Raw genomic sequence first — 17,457 nt, 5'->3', positions numbered from 1 at the left:
CGCCTGAGTCACGTGGCAGGAGGGGGCGGGGGAACCTAAAATGGCGAACTGCTCCTCCTTAAAGGAGCCGCTGCGAGAGTCTGGCCTGAGGTGAGCGCAGTTACCATGGCGACGAGGGTGGGCAGCCAGACCGCAGCTCTAAAGAATAGCAGTGCCCCCCACGCGAGCTTGGCCTCCCTAGGCAGCCTGTGCCAATGCCTCACCACTCCTTCTGAGTTTTTTCTAATATCCAACCTGAACCTCCCCTGGTGCAACTTAAGGCTGTTATCTCTCTTCCTGTCTATCACTGTTACCTGGGAGAAGAGGCCATTCCCAACCATGAGGGAAAAATGATTATGACTCAATGATTATGTCACCAGCAGTATGGTGACAGGGCTCTGTGCCCTCAGGAGACTGAAAGGTGCTTTCAGGGACCGTGCAGAAACCTCACTCAGTTGAACTAAACGTTCAGGGATTGCAGGTGTACCCTGAGTGCTGCACAGCCTCTCTCAGAACGATGGTGAGAGAGCTGGGTTGTAAAAGCTCAGGTGAAGCAGCCTGAGAGACATCTCTAGAGTGACAGCCGTGAGGATCTTGCTAGCTCTATGTTACAACTGTTACATGACAGGTCTAGAGACTATCAAGAGGATATCAAATGTTTAATGAATTTTACTAACAGGACCTTTGACTAGCAGGAAGAAGTAGAGATTCCAGTGAAGGAAAAGAAGGTGCAAACAGTTAGTTTTTAGAGCACTTTTTTACTCAACCAAAGAGTGGAATTTTCCAGCAAAGAACAAAGGAAAAATAACTTAAGGAACGATGAGAAGATGTACAAATTCCACAAGGTGCACTTTCTCTGAGACTGCTCCTGCGCTCTGGGAGCTAGGGCAAGGTACCATCCATCTCATATTTGCTGCTCTGTTTACTTAAAAGGTTCTCTTTAGCAGGACCAGGATCCAGCCACTCAATGCCAAGGCCTTGTTTGCTATCTCGCTAATCAACCCAAACTCCCTTTCCCTGATTTCTTCTGTCATCATGGTATCTTCCCTCTTGATCTTTCTTTTGTTCCCTTCCTCCACTCTGTAATCCCCCACTGCTCTCAGAAATACCTGTCATTCCTGAGCTGTTCTCCCCATGCTTGGTGAGCTCGTTGAATAGCTTCGCCTTGTTCCTTTTGTAACACATTTATTTCTCAGGTGGAAAAGAAATTACCTATGTTTCTGAGGGCCTTAACATGTTAGGAATCAGTCTTGTTAAGGGAGACAAGTAATAACCAGTTACATTGCACCCTTCTGTTTCCATGGTAGCAAAGTTAGTTTTTTTCCTCCTACAATTATGAGAAGTTATATCCAGGACCAGTTCCCTGATACCATGGAGACAGTAAGTCTTTTTCCAGCTTTCTTTTCAAGTCCTTACATGTTCATGGATGAACTTCCCAATCTTGCAGATCTTATCAGAGCATTTTCTGTCTCTAAAAATTAATTTATGTACACAAGATATGTGTTGCAAATTTGGTTGCACTATATCTATGGTTTTGCAGTGAATTTCTGGCATTTATGATGTGATCCTGTTTTGTAATTTCTGCTTTTTATTGTGCTGTTTATATATACTATAATTCTGTGTCATATGGTACTTTTAAAAACATATGTAGGATATACTAATGCATTTATCTGATCTCTCAGACCGTGCAATCTCAAGAGCTATTGTATCACATTTGGAAACTGTGCTATGCTTTTTCTGCTTCTCAACTTATTCCGTGGGGGAATATGGGACAGTTTCCTATATTTTAAAATTGATGAGCATTGGACTCTGGCCCGTCCCTCACAATAAACACTTTGTTTCTTCCCAAATTAATCTGACCTTCAGTTCTTCAAGAAATAGCATCTTGCACCCAGTACTTCTTTAAGAGTTTCCTATAAATAAATACATTGCTTATTTGTTTTCTTGCTTTGAAAATCTGAGATGTGAGGTCCTCGGTGACTTTGAACTTAAAGGAGTCTCTTACTCAGCATAAGCTCTGGGCAGCCTTGACTTTCCTTATCTTAATTCTCATGACAGCCACAGATACTCCCTGTATTTAATTCTACTGCCTTAATACTCTTAGTTGACTTTGCCATATAGAACTTCTCCAAATCTATGGCTATTTATCAGATTTTTAATTATAATAGAACTTGACTTATTGTGAGAGAAGGGGCCTCTAACATTCAGACTGGATAGTGATTCTGGGTTTATAGTCATGTGCCCTTGTTTAGAATTTTATAGGCCTTTTGTACTCTATTGCTTAATCTTCAGCTATTCATTGACAGCTACAAAACTAGGAAGCCACAAAGTCCACTTCCATTTGTTTCCTGGTTCAGGTGATATCTTCTAGTGTACTAATTTCTGTTACCACAGTATGTCTGGTACAGATATCTGATATTTAAAATTTGAAATAATCTCTTGTTCCTACCTGTTCTACTAATTAATTCAGTGATGGAGCCCTGTTTACTTTAAGAAAAACTGAGATGTAATAAACCTAGCAGAAGCATGTAATGCATTGAAACTGGGTGGCTGAATTCCTGCGTATAGATTATAAGCTTGCAATCAACTTTCTCTGTGACATTTTTAACACACTTGACAATATGATGTGTTTTTTGGACTCTAAATACTAAACTGCTAACTATTTCACTTGTGAACAAAAAGTGTTAATTTCAATCTGGTGAAAAAAGCATGCAGGAAAAGAAAAAAGTCCATAAGGAGATGCTCAAAAAGTGAGCAAGTATTATTTGTTTTATTTGTTAGCCATTAGTAGCAGTACATTTTCAGAAAAAAAGAAGGATATCAATCAGTTCACAGAGATCTGGAGGCATAATGTGAAAGTGTAAAGAAAATAGGTGGTGAAAACTGTGAGATTATAAAAAATCCTTTGTAGAGAAAAATGGCAACTGAAACTTGTAGTGTGTTTGAGTGCAGAAAGATAAGCACTGGGTTAGTTGGCATTAGTGCATCTGGGAAGATTTCTCTTAGCTTTTGGATTTGCCTTGAGTAGGACTTCAAAATCTAATAACCAGTTATTAGCTCAGATCTGAGTTGTTCCATCTTAAAGAAGTCAAGATAAAAGAGTTTCTAACTTCAAACTAACCTGAAGTCTGAAGAGAGGGTGAAATCACAGCTCAGTTGGCTAAAATCAAAATAAAGTCAATTATTTGTGGCCTGGAGCTTGGCAGTATGAGGAAATTAGCCTAGTCCTGATGATTGGATTATTATTAGAGTAACATGAGTTCCATCTTGTGTTTGTTGTGGCCCACACTTGTTTTATTAGCTCTGTCATGGCTAGCTGGTTTCTGATTGTGGAAATAAACTTAACGATTCTATGGCCTCCCACAGGACCAGAAGAGGGAAAAACCAGCATGGGTGGGGACAGCAACACAATTGCCTTGTCAATAACATAGGCTTTTTCTTTCTTTCTTTCTTTCTTTTTTTTTAATTTTTTATATTCTCTGAAAGCAAACTGAGCTGTAAATGTTCACCTCTGTCTGCCTGAGGTGTGGTCTGGCCAACAGTGAGGTGCTGGCCTAGCACTGCTGCCGGGGCCGCCTCTTGCAGAGTAGAGTGGGGGTGAAACCTGGGGGCTGCTGCTCGCTTTCCTCTTCAGGAAGAGGAGGCTTCTTGCTTCTCCCTAACTCATCTTCACATGGCAGTAACAAAGGTACCAGTGTAAGTATTTTGTGTAACCATGGCAACCAAGAGGAAGGAGCAGATTATGGTAAAAAAAAAAAAAACCTCAGAGAAAGAAAAGTTGTATTTTTAAGCTGAAGTGTTCCCCAGTCTTTTCAGTGGATGGTCCCCCAAGATTATGTGCACCAAACCACATATGAGGGCCGTGCATAGGCAGAAATGAACAGTGGGCAGGTGTGCATTGTGTAATTGCTTTAATCAGCGGTGCTCCTCAGACTTCACCCTCCAAGAGCCTGAGATTCCTGGAATGTGTTTCACCTTACCTGATATTCTCCAGCTTGTTTCATCTTGGTTGGAAATGTAATCTACCTCCCCCGGTTGCTTCTGGAACCAATAAAAAGTGAAAGGGTGGTACATTTCATCCTTAAGAAAGCATAGAAGATGAAGTGGATCACATGCCAGAGGGACTTCTCCCCATGTATTAGTCATAGAGAAGTAGCTTAGCTGCTTGGCCAGATGAACTCTCTTAAATCTTTAAACTGTTACTGTTCCCTGCAGCTCTTAGCCAAAGTTGTGTGTGATGTCTTATTGTTCCAAGTGCAGTTATTGCTATTTACTAAAGCCATGTGTCTCCCAAGAATGATGAAAGACTTAGTCTTTTGACCCAGTTTCAGCATTACAAATTAGACATGCTGTAAACAGCATGTTTAATAATATAATAGAAATCATCAGCACTTGCTATTTTTTTTTTTTTTTCCATTCAAATTTCTGGGCCATGAAGATGATCACAGGACTGGAGCGCCTCTCTTATGAGGAAAGGTTGAAGGAGTTAGGCTTGTTTAGCTTGGAGAAGGCTCCAGGGAGACCTTCCAGTGGCCTTCCAGTACTTGAAGGGAGCTTACAAGCAGGAAGAGGACCAACTTTCTACATGGTCTGATGGTGATAAGACAAGGCTTTAAACTAAAAGAGGGGAGATTTAGGTTAGATATTAGGTAAAACATTTTTACTCAGAGGTGGTGAGGTGCTGGAATGGGTTGCCCAGAGAGGTTGTGATACCCCATCTCTAGAGGTATTCAAGGTCATGGATAGGGCTCTGGGCAGCCTGATATTATGGATGGCAGCCAGCCCATGGCAGGGGGGTTGGAACTAGATGATATTCAAGGTCCCCTCCAATCTAAGCCATTCTATTATTTTATTATTCATCTGTTAAGATGAAACACTGTAGGTTCTTGTTGTCTTTGTACTGTGCTCTGCCTGTTTCTTGCATACACTCAGTACATCTGTATTGTCTTTTCCTTTCTGCAGCATCTAGTTCATGCCACCAATTCACAAGTCACCGTAGCTATTTAAGTGCATGTTTTACCTTCTAAGACACATAGAAAACAGGAGATTTTAAAGCTGATGTTGCAATAAGGCAGTAAGTCAGTGACAGGCAGAAAGACAAATCAAATAAATAGGCTTGCTTACACTTTGGTCTGTGTAAGCACTGCCTGGGCACATCATCCAACATGCATGCCCCTGTGTCCCCATTACATGATGGGTATGCCTTCATTTGGGTATGTGGTGGCATGCCTTGGGGGCATGGCTTGAGGGACCCAGGGAATTGGGGAATACCCAGCAGATAGCCCCCAGGTGTCCCCATAAGGTGCTGTGGGGCTTCCCTGCCTGAGACACTAAGTCAGAGTTTGTTATGTAATCTGCAGCTGAAGTTGTCTTGCAGCAAGTGTCATTAAAATATTTCATCTTTTTAACTGGTATTTGGAAAATAGATTAATCTTGAAATAAAAAACAACCCTGTCCCTAAAAAACAAGCTACAATGTCAAACCAGTTAGCTGGGCTGCCTTTGCTTTTGCAACACACCCCTACCAAACTGTTCTGTCGGTGCCATCTGTGGTTGAAAGGAGATACTCCAAGATTTAGCATCTGTGTTTCTACACACACCTTTTAACAAAGATATTTGCAGTTTACTAATGGGTAACCTTATTATACTGAGAGGAAAGAGGGTACTGAATTTAAAGTAACACTCCGTGGATAGTGAATCTTGCCTGGATTTATTTTATGGTACTAGAAAATTTCTTCTCTTTCTGATTTTCTGTCAGTTTTCAGAGGTTGTTGGTTTATTTCACAAGCGTACTGTGAATGTTCAGATGATATCTATGAAGCCTGGAGCTTCTGGAAGGCAGGGCTCCTGCTGTACTAGTTGGGCTACCTCTTGTGGCTATCCTGCCTATCCTGTTCTGAATGGTCAGGGTGTTGTCTTTATGGTTACTGTTGGCTGGCGGGGGCAGATGCCAGCATGATCCCACCAGGTGTTAAGCACTGTGGTGTAGCCCTAGAGAAGTGTTTGGATAGATACATACAACCAGCCGTGGTTTTCCAGTAGAGTGTAAAATCTGGAAAACAAAACCTCTTGGAAAACAAAATCTCTTGGTACTTTCCAAATGGGTAGGATAATTAAAGGGACAGTAACGTGTAAACACTGGTTACAAAGCAGCATTTACTTCTGTACTCAGTAAATGTCTCTTTTCCCTTTTTTCCCCCCAGTTGACAGATGCTTAGCCCTCCTCAACTATTTAAATTAAATTAAGGTAAATTAAACATCTTCCTTACCAGTTGTAGTTTGCCAAGTCATACTGTAAAATCAGCATGTTGTATAAGAAAGCCAACCGAGGCTCAGTGTCCAGAAGGAGCAACCAAACAAACTGGTGTCAAGTAGGTGAATCCAGCTAGAAGAAATAGAAAAATGTTAAGCTTTGCGTGGTACTGCAGGGCAATCTTTCAGGGAAATAACTTATGTCATCCAATGCTATGTGTATTTTAGTGCTCGCTTAATGATGGCCTAATATTTCAAACAAAGTACAACTTCTGTAATGAGATACCTTGTTTCTACCAGGATGTTATTAGGATACCTGCTACAATGATCTAATGAGATTGACCTTCATTTCATAAGAAATTGTTCTCCTCCAGAAACTATTTTTAATGGCCGTCTTGATTTATGCAAAGGGATCTATAGCAATAGCTTTAATTTGGGGGTAATAAATGATTCAAATAATTATAAATTATACGAAAATGCCAAGTTACTTTAAGGTGCTACTAAATTTTTACCATGTTATGCATCAGTTGACTACAACACTGTGAAAATCTCCTACGGCTTTGTTCTCTCTTCAAAGAGCAAAATAAATGAGTTCAGTTCATGATGGGTAGAAGAAAAACAAAGCGTGTAATTGCTAACACCGAGCGCGTTCTAGCAGCTCGCAGGCTTTCACCTGCAGGCTGCCTCGCTCCCTGGAGTGCCATTTGCTGCCATCTACTGGACGACTCTAAAATATTCAAGGAGACTCTGCTCTAAATTCCATTCCCCTTCTGATGTACAAAGCTCTTGTGCAAGTGACTTCTAATGCCTGTTGTAACGACAAACCCTGTTTTAAAGGGTGATGAAGGAGAGAAAGAGGAATCCAAACTCTGAATATTTGTGCTCGCTGTCTTAAGATGCTGGATTAGTAGAAGCAGGATGGTCATAGCGCTTCAGAGGAAAGATTCTAAGGAGACAGATACAGTCAGTGTTATGCTAATAACATACAAGAATGCTTTGCTATTCTGCAGTTATTTGAATCTGAAAAGCCTAAGTACCTTGCCAGCATTATTTAATCCTCACCATATCTTTCAAAGATTTCTTTAAGTACATGAGAGTCTTTTATTAACTCTTTCTTTTATTAAAGGAAAGGCCTCACAAAAATAAAAAGAACAAATATTTCCTGAAAGACCATACGTGGTCCCATGTTAAGACTAAGGACTTCAAACTGTGTGCGTGCCGCATCATTTGGTGACTTCTACACTGGTAGGATCCCAAAGCAAGGATTTATGTACTTTGCTGCATTGTAGAGGTGAGTCAGCCAATATCCTCCACCAGAGCTATGCTCTCATAGCCAGGTACAACTTCCTCACCAATGCAGAAATACACCTTCATCCCTGTTCCCAGGCTTTGGCTTCTGCAGTGTTATTTGTGAAGAAGAATAGGAGGATTGGCTTGTGGTTGTGGCCTCTTTCTCATGTCTTACTATATGAGCATGCTTTCATTTTGGTATCCATCAAGGGATACTTCCACAAAACAGATGAATTGGGTGGTCCATTTGTAAACATGATCCTTGTTTAACTGTGGATATACAGATTTTGAGCAGTCTTATCATAGACTCCAAGAGGTTTCAGTTTTCCAGTAAGCAAAGAGCAACTAAAAAGATCTGGAACTTAGCCCTCCAGTGTGTTACACCACAGTACTCTTGATTCCAGTCAAGTTCTTTCATCCTAAACCCAATGTAATTGACTGATATTTCATGTTTTTAACTCAGAACTCCTCTATATCAGAAATCCTCAGGCAATCACCTCAGCTGCTGTGGATCTCTGTATTACTTACAGAAGTTTCCATAGCATAAAATAAAATATATCTCCTTTGATTCAGACAGAAAGTACTTTTTCTGTAGAATAGCCTATGGACTTAGAAACAACATTGTTTGTCTGTCTCTAGATACAGCCTATGAGGTTCTTCCACAAGCAGTAATCACACAAATGCTGCAGGAATTAAATGCTGTTACTAACGCTTTTTTTTTTTTTTTTTTAAATGTGGCAGCTTTCTTAATTCATTAGAGAATGGTTTCTTATAATTTGGTACTGTGGAATGAAGTAGTCACAAAATGAGTCATTACTGCAGGTGAGAAATAGTAGGGTGCCAGCAGCTGACCTGTTCTGCTGAAGCAGATAGGTGTATATATTTTAGTAGAACATGAGGGATGAGGTCAGAGATCACACATTTCCAGTGATACTGTCTTGTTTAAAATCTCCCTTCCCCAGTGTCCAAATCCCTTTACTTTCTGATGGAACAATGTGGTATGGCATGTATGTCAACTTGTGTGTCTGTGACGTCTTTAAGGAGGCTGTGAGGATATTTTGGAAAAGTAGAAAATGTGATGAATGTTAAAGTGTAGCTTTGTACTGAGATTTTACACATTAGCTCTGTAAACCACTGAGGAAATCTGTATTTCATCATTTGAAAACCTGTATTTTCATCTTCATATCTTGTTTTAATCCCTGTGGGAAATTCTCTGTAGTGAATCCCATGGCATAAATTGGTGTAGGCTTTTAAAATATATTTATATGGAAGCAATAGGAAGAATATGCTGTACTACTGCTATTATTGATTTGGGTAAAAAAAAATAAAAATAAAATCCAGTGAAAACAGAGGCAAAAGACTGTATTTGAAATTCCTAACTATGATAATGCTGCCCCTTTAAAATACACTCACAAGGAAAGTCCAGCCTATGCTGGATGTGTCCAGTTTTCTTCTCTTTTCTCTTGCCAGTTGGAGTACCGTGCTCTCAGCAACCTGGGCGGTGCAAAAGAACAGGAATCTTAATGCTCTTTTCTCAAGGGCAACAAGTGTTTCCTCTTACCCGCATCACGGATAGCAGAACCCTTGGTGTGAGGGAGCCCTTTGCTGATCTCTGCTCGGACAGCTTTGCCAGGGATCTACAGCCTTTTAGTACAAGCTTCTGACTGATGAGGCATTACAGTTAAGTAATTTAACTCCCTAGGGGTTCCTAGGCTCACTACCATCTTGTTTTACCATCTGAGACATTCACCACATACCTAAGAACATGTTACATCTGTTCCTTTCATATTCCTCGTCTGCATTCCATAAACGGGGCTCTGAGGCATTTTGAATTGCCATAGCTTTGTGGACTTCTGTGGAACTCTTAATCTACATTCAGACCCTGACATAAGAAAAGGTGCCCCTTTGTAAAATGCACATCTCCACCCAAAGCGCAGCCACCTTTTTGCATCTGAACTGCAGAGCCAGAGATCTGCCCTATGCACAATGGGGATTTCTCCACGGCTGGAGGCCGATGAGTTGCATACTGACCTGGGATGTTTTTCCTGACTGTAATTCCAGTCGATTTTTCAAATCAACAGGGAAACATCATTCTGCGTTTGATATAAAATGCAGCCGCGTTTACCAGAAGGAAGGCCTTTTCCAGAGACGTACAGCATTCCAGAGGCTATCTGCGCACGGCTCGGGTAGGCAGCCTGGCAGCTGTGTGTTTCAGAGGGCTATGTGCAGTTACTGCCTTGATTCTCTAAGTGACCTATTTGAGCAGAAAGGAGAACTGTTCTGAATAAGGGCAGCTATTTTGAACTTAGGATGTTTTGGAGAGAGGGGGAAACAGTGAAGGATAGAATTAGGTCACAACTTCAGGATGCCAAGATTTTCCTCTTGATTTGCTTATTGCTTTTGTAAGGCAGGCTCTCACATTTAGCCACACTGGAAGGAATAATCTTTTCTCTGCACACATTAAACCAGAGTACAGAAGAAATGTAAGTCATCAAAAGTTCCATTTTCTACATTTCTGGGAGAAAGAACGGCTAAAAGGACAAACCAATTTTCTCAGCTATGTAATTAGCACTTACTGTCAGGAGATAATAAACAATCAATTGAAGTCAGTTGAAGCATTTCTCAAGAGCAGTTCAGAATCCCACTGAAGTGACTGAAATGCAGTGCAACACAAGCACTTCTGTGATGAAGGTGGACTCGGGGCAGGAACAGCAATGAGATTGTTGATGATTAGAAGGATAAGTAGGATCACAGAGGCCACTTTTAACACTGTGGAGATCAGTTCAGTCTAGACAACGCTCTGAGCCCACTGACTGCTCCCTTCGGAGAGCAAGCTTGAAATATTAATCTCCTGTGCTATTTAGAACTAGTAAATGCATCTAAGTTAGAAACTAGTCAAGTGTTATCGTATCATACCCTCCAATAAAACATGTTGAGAAGTGCAGAAAAATACAATGATTAAAAATCAATCTTAATAACTGGAAGAATATATTACATTTGCCTGCAACCTCAGTGTGACTTACAGCTTGGCTTTCAGAGGCTCTGTGCACCCGCGTCTCCTATTCTCTATCATAGCAATTGTGTATGCAGTTGGGCCCGGGCTAACAAATAGCGATCAGAAATCTAGCCTACGTTGTATAAAATAAGCAATTAGCAGTGACCTTGCGTTACTGAGTTACAGTACCTGTTACTCAGGATCTTTTCTATTATATCCCCCATCAAAATTGCTATGGATTTTTTAGCGCATATCTAAATATATTGAGGATAAGGCCCACTTTCCAGAAGCAGTTAAAACAAGCTGTTCTTCCTTCCTTTTCAGGGGATAACATAAATTCACAACCATGCCACTGTCTTCTTTTGGCAGTTTGGAGATGTAAGAAATGTTGCCATCAGGTTTTCCAAATTTAATTCAATCCCTTGTTAAATTAAGCTCTGCTATAATTCAGTCGCAGCCTGAAGACCTAAATCGTTCATATTAAAGGTAACACAATGGCCACCCTTTCTTTTAATCAATGTTTACTGCTTTAGGCAGGTATTACCAGATAATCTGATTACAAAACCACAACGAACTAGCATTTAGTTAATAACCAATGAGAAAAATTTGAAAAAGAATCAAAGGAGAAAAGGAAAAGAAAGCCTTACAAAGACAAGCAACATGAGAGGAAATATTATGGAAAGTTAGTTTTGCCAGTGAGTGCTACTGGCACAAGCCTCAAAGATCCGCAGCCATGGGTGACAGGTTCAGCCCAGCAGGGAGAGAGGATTGACAGAACTCCAAGAAGAGTGAGGTCTATGGTAAATTTAACATCATTTCCTCTTAGACTTATTTAAACTTACTAATAAGATTTATAGTTTAGATGCTTAGCAGTATAAGCTGGCGTAACTCCACTGAACTCTGGCTGCATCGTTTCCAGCCTGCTCTTTCTGTAAATGCAGGCAGAAACCTGCCTGCCTGGTAGCCCTTTTGTGGGAAAGTGACTCTTCTTGTCCAGTGTGTTCTGGGGCTTGTGAGCTACCAGATTTTTGCCTCTGTGTGTGAAGCTGCTTCTTTGTTCAGCTGGTAGGAAAATCAAAGCACTTGCTTTGTTCATGGGATGTTCCATGTATCTGCTACATCTGTGATTCAGCTTTGTAAAAGTTCTCCTCTATTTGAGGACACACCTGGATGGATGAGGGCAGCCTGCCTTGGGACAGCAGGTTCTGCTAAGGCTGAGAGGATGAATTTCTGGCAATGTCGTGGCACAGAGCGCACTGAGTAACGTGGAGCAGCACTGCAGCTGCTTCCTACCAGCTTACGGGGGAGTCACCAGTCAGGCTTACTGGCCAGTTCTCTGATCTCCCAGGCTGACTTATCTCACAAGGCCCCCAGTTCTGTGGAGCCTGAGAGCTGCCAGATGTAGAGCTGCCAGCTCTCATGGTGTTTGACAGAAGCTGACACAGATTTACTTTAAGGGGACTCTGATGCATCTTTCTTATTTCTTAAAATATCGACCTGAAAACATGTCTTAATAGGTTGCTTATTGTCCACTGTCTTTTTTTCTGTGTAAATTTGGAATACCATTGGAATGACAGCCCTTCTTGTCAGCCAACAGCTCCAGAGGAGACTTGGACTGGTTATTTTCCACCCATCTCCCTTGTGTCTGCTCCTGAGTGATCAGGCTGAATGGAGCCCATGGTCTGCTGCTCAACAGATGGTATGTTTCCAGTGCATCAGTATTGGAACGGTACCCAGCACAGTATGAGGGAACCCAAGCTGTTAAGAGTCTGCCTTTTGACTGAAGCAGAAGAAAAAGCCTTGACAATTTGCTATTTTGCAAGTTACTCAGTAGGAAATAAATGGTTTACAAGGTGTTCTGATGTGTTCCAGTATGCCCTTATTCTCTGCCTAAGTTCCCAGAGCTCTTACTGAGCTCCGTTTTACACTGATTTGGTAATGAAGGGTACCTACACCATCACAGAAGGGACTGCGCTTCTCTTGGGAGTAACATGAACGGAATGTGCTAATCACACAAGGTCTTTGAAGCTTACAGTAGACTGCTTAAGTCATCAGGGTAATAATATAGTAGATTTTAGGGGGTTAGGAAGCCTGTAGGCTGATGCATACATTTCTAATGGTGTGCCAAAGGAGTTGAACACTGGACTTGTACTGATGTTAATGAGGACCCTTTCCCATTGCCTCCTTGTAAATCAGGCTGTCCAGTAATGGGGGGAAACAGGGCTGGTCCAAGCAGGAGGAATGCTCCAAGGCTCCTGCAGAACACAGGCATTGACACCGCACTGGAAGAGAGGACAATGAAGTGGCAGAGGACACAAAGTTCTAGTCTAAACCTGGATGCCCATTTAGGCTGAAATGGATGTCAGTGCAGCTTGACCTGCTACTCCAGTGCTATAGCTTTGAATTCCTTTCTTTTTAGAGGCTTTGTAATCTTGTTACTATCTTATTCAAGCAGCTATTATTAAAACTGATGACGTTGATTTATAATTCTATAAAAATCACTAGAGATAGATGGAAATTGATGGAGGCTCCCAAGTCACAGAGGACAGTTATGAATCAGTGGCGAATAGCACGCAAGTAGATAGAGTAGATGCTTCAGTGTTCTTGCATCCTTCTCCCCTTCAGCACAAAACTCACACTGTATTCTTACTTTCCTTCTAGTGAGTGGGAAAAAAAGAAAACCCTTTTAATCATAGATAGAAAACAAAAGTTCTGTAAGGAGTACAAATTCTTTAGAGAAGACAGACAACTAGTGTCCAAAAACTAGTCTAAGTAAAATGTTTCCAATTCTGTTTTGCAGGAAGAAGTGATTAATCACACAGTGAAATATTTTCAAGACGAGCATAAATTGCAGGAGATTGTAAAACACTCCAGATGGTCTTGAATTTTTTGGAAAAGTGGACAAAAACAGCAAAGGAAATTTTGAGTTGAATAAACACAGACTATCCCTATCACTAAAAAATAAATTACACAGTCTAATGTGAACATCTAGGATCTTCAAAAGTCAAGGGTGTAGGCTTAGAGGTGTCTACCTAAGGCAAGCAAATAGGGTGCTGGTGTACTAGAGATAAGACGTGTTCTGACATTTGTACAGAATGCCCACATCCTTACTCCTGTTCCCTCAGTTTGGGCCATATCAGCTGAAAAACACACAGACCAAAAACGTCTCACAGCTGCAAAGAGAGTAGGGTATGCTAAGGTTTCCGTGGAGAGAGATGTTGAAGTCTTCAAAGCGATATGCATGGAGGGAAGTGCTTCATGCCACAGGGAAATGATTTGAATGATTCATCACTGCAAAAATGGCAGGCCTGGTGAAGCTCTGGGTTTTATGGATGAGTGGATGGTATTATAACATTTATAGCTAGTGCAATAAAGAAATTGTCATGTGGTATCCCAGAACATCATCTGGTATCTTGTTGCTCCTTGTCTCAAGCCTAGGCAAACCTTTGTGATAGCAGCGTCAGCAATAGCATCTGCACAAACACAGATGCATGACCTTGAGTCATGCAGTGCATAAACCCTGTGTTCAGCAATAAAATGGAGAAAGCTCGGAAGGAAACTTGCTCTCCTGGACAGCAGAAGCTGCATGACTAGCTACACAGGTTACAGGGTGTTCTTCTTTAGATGGTTGAGGTAGTGGCTGTATGTGGGCAGACTCCAGCAGTGACTTGATATAAATTTAGTGCCTCTGTAGGAGATCAGGTGATTTTATTATCTTGATATAATTCTCCATTTTCTTTAGATGAATGTTTATGTCCTTTTGTATTTTGATTTGCCTCAGGATACAGTAGAACAGACCAGAGTACAGTAGAACAGAATAATAGTTCAGTTGTAAGGGACCTTCACAGACCATCTGGTCCAACTGACCGACCAATTCAAGGCAAACCAAAAGTTAAAGCATGTTACTGAGGGCATTATCCAAATGCTTCACCAGCGGGCATGGAGAATCAACCACTTTAGTAGGAGGCCAGTTCCAGTGTTTGACCACCCCCATGGTAATTTTTTTCTAACACCTACTCTGAAGCTCCCCTGGCCCAGCTTTGCTCCATTCCCACAGGCCCTGTCATTGGTTACCAGGAAGAAGAGACCAGCACCGCCCTCTCCACTTCCCCTCCTCAGAAGTTGCAGAGAACAAAGCGGTCTCCTCTTGGCCTCCTTTTCTCCAAATGGGGCAATCCAAGTGCCCTCAGCTTCTCCTCATAGAACACACCTTCCAGCCCTGCTGCCAGCTTTGTCGCCTTCCTCTGGACGCTTTCAGGACCTTAACGTCCTCCTTGTATTGCAGGACCCAGAACTGCACACAGTAGCAAAGGTGAGGCCACACCAGTGTAGTAGGAAATCACCTTTTTTTTCTGGCTATCTGTGCTGTGTTTGATGCACCCCAGTGCAGTTTGTCTTCTCAGCTGCCAGGGCACGCTGCTGGCTCTTGCAGAGCCTGCTGTTGACCAGCCTCGCAGATTCCTCTCTGCTGAGCTCTCCCCAGCCACTCATCTCCCAGTCTGTACCTGTGTCTGGCATTACTCCATCCCAAGTGCAGAACCTGGCATTTACCTTTGTTGAACTTCATGTTGCTGATGATTGTGCAGTGCTCAGATCTATCTAGATCCCTCTGCCTCAGGTGACGCCAGTGGCATGGCACATTCCAGCATCTATAAAACACCATGCAACTGCTTGAGACTGCAGCTTCACATTTGTTGAACAGGGACTACGATTAAGACTGGCTGGTACTGAAAACAAAAACCAGACAGTGGTACATACCTTTGCAATGAGCTCCTCGTTCCCATTCCTCACCTTTTTGGAGTATAAAATGTAGTAGAGGGTTTTATGGCTTAACCTTAAATAACTGCCAGTTACTTCCAGTAACTGTATGTCCTGATTCTGCCAGCTGCAATGTGACAAAGTAACACCTTGATGACAGTAAAACTGACAGCTCTGGTTAGTGTGTGTGATGCAACAGCTAAGATGCTGACAGATAACGTTCAATGGCCATGATTTTGTGTTCCCTGATTTAATACTCCTAAATCTGCTTCACCGTCCCCCAGCTGCTCTCCCAGCGGCTCACCAGTGTCTTGTTTTTCAGACAACAAATGCTGCTCCTCACTTCACTTGTGTTCTCATCTGAAAGAGATGGACTGACAGCAAGAAACCCACCTCCATCTTCCAAGCAGCCGGGCTAAGCAGCAGGCTGTAGCATTCCTTTCTGAGATCCAGCTGAAGCGCAGTAGATTTGAGGGCCCAGTGCAGTGTTTTAATATGCGTCTTTATCCACAGAACTATGAATCTTAGCTCACAATTGAACTGAAAGCACAACCTTTCTCTGCAGGATGGAGTGCAACAAATATTTAACTTTGTTAGTGTACCTTGTGAGCTGGCTGTGCCTATGTAATTGCAGTTAAAACCACTGCTGGTAACAAGGAGGTTGGCATGATTTATATATGGCAGCACAGACACTTACTAACTTGGGCCAAAAAGCTACCTTGCAGAGCATGAAGATTTTCTGGAACATAAAGACAAGTTTGCTGTATATGGAAACTAGGTCCTTAGTGACTGCCTACCATTACGGTGAATTTCTGAGCTGGTGAAAAAACAAAAAGAGATATTCTTGCATCAGCCTAAACCAGGCGTCTGTTGGCTTCCCTTCTGCGCATGCCTGGCACAAACTGAAATGAGAATGCCAGTCTGTGACCACTTATGGACATCCACCAGAGTTTGTACTGAATTAAGTTCAAACAGATCTTGACAAGTGTCTTCTTGAGTATCTTTTCCCTCCAGAGTGGTGATTGCCACTGACAGATGGCATAATCTGACTCTGTTTAGCTGAGTCCATGGCACTCTGTTCACGTGAATAGGGATTACTCTAGCAAAGCTGAACTACGTTGGGCTGTTAAACATGTTGCACATTTACTCACATCTCCGGAGCCTGTCAGCTTTGTATTTTTAAAAAGGACGCTAGCTTCTGCTGGTTTTGAAAGGCTTTGAAACAGCGTCTGAGGAATGGATGTGAAAGGCAAGTAGTAGTTACACTAGACTAATTCCGATCCCACTGAAATTGATGACATTACCTGTAAAAGCCGCTGGAGCTGAGGCAAGACTTGAGCCCTCAGGATGTTGGGTTTTTTGAGTACTTATGAGCAGTGTGATTGTCATGCAGAACCACAGCATTGCTCCAGTGTATATGGTGTCATCTGTGCTATGCTAATAAATTAGCATCTGCAGCTACCATCGCTGCCTCTCAGATCCGGGTACCAAATAGAGCTGTTTCATCTCACTGCTGCTAAAGCGTGTCTGCGTGAGCATGGAAGACGTGTATTATCCCATCTGTTTGTCACAGACCCTCCGTCAGGCTGTCTGCTTCAAGGTAACAGATCAGGCACAAAATGAATTCCTCTGCAGACAAGTGCCTTGAAGGCATCTCACATGGTCACAGCATACAAACATTTCCTTTAGACGCATTTTACTCCTTCTGCTCAGGTCAGCTAAGCCCTGTCCACACCAGGGAAATTGCTAACCTTGGCTCAGCCTCTTTAGTGACAACGGTTGCCCCAGTGTGGACATGCACTGCGTCCATTTTCATTAACATCTCAAGTCACTTCCCTGGAAGAAGGCCTTCCAAGACAGCGCTTTGATCAGCAGCAGCTGCTGGCAGGGTCTCTTTGTGAGCTGCCGCTGCCACTTGTCCGGATGGAGCTGCAGCGGTGCCAGCTGCAGGCAGGCTCCTGGGGCATGCAGCAGCAGAGGCAGCAAGCAGCATGGTGTCTGTGCCCATGGCTGTGCTGGGGAACAGGGACCTCAGCTGCTGCTGCAGCATGGCCGAGGTGCTGGGCACCGCTCATCAGCCAAAGCTGCATCACCTGTGCTCGCACTCAGCTGCTGCTGCCCACCAGCCAGCTTTGCTTGGAGCACAGTCTTTTTCTCAGCTTGCCACGTGCGTTTTCCTCAGAA

General features: G+C 42.4%; 2 long non-coding RNA genes across 4 annotated transcripts; one reads left to right on the top strand and one right to left on the bottom strand.

The window, feature by feature from the left end:
- On the top strand, positions 4–17,397 carry LOC110404018. 3 transcript variants are annotated; one of them, XR_002442016.1, is made up of 3 exons: positions 4–90; positions 12,106–12,214; positions 13,316–17,397. It is a non-coding gene; the product is annotated as an uncharacterized LOC110404018 (long non-coding RNA). The 3 variants fall into 3 exon arrangements; XR_002442014.1 differs by lacking the exon at positions 4–90 and adding an exon at positions 100–871; XR_002442015.1 differs by lacking the exon at positions 4–90 and adding an exon at positions 100–871 and having other exon boundaries at positions 9,602–12,214.
- On the bottom strand, positions 866–9,586 carry LOC110404019. The gene is made up of 3 exons (XR_002442017.1): positions 8,934–9,586; positions 6,248–6,363; positions 866–4,020 (listed from the first exon to the last, which is right to left on the bottom strand). It is a non-coding gene; the product is annotated as an uncharacterized LOC110404019 (long non-coding RNA).

Source organism: Numida meleagris, chromosome 9 (genome assembly GCF_002078875.1).
Source record: "Numida meleagris isolate 19003 breed g44 Domestic line chromosome 9, NumMel1.0, whole genome shotgun sequence".
NCBI classification, from domain to species: domain Eukaryota; kingdom Metazoa; phylum Chordata; class Aves; order Galliformes; family Numididae; genus Numida; species Numida meleagris.
Note: the sequence above shows the minus strand (reverse complement) of the source record. Positions and strands in the feature narration are given on the sequence as shown.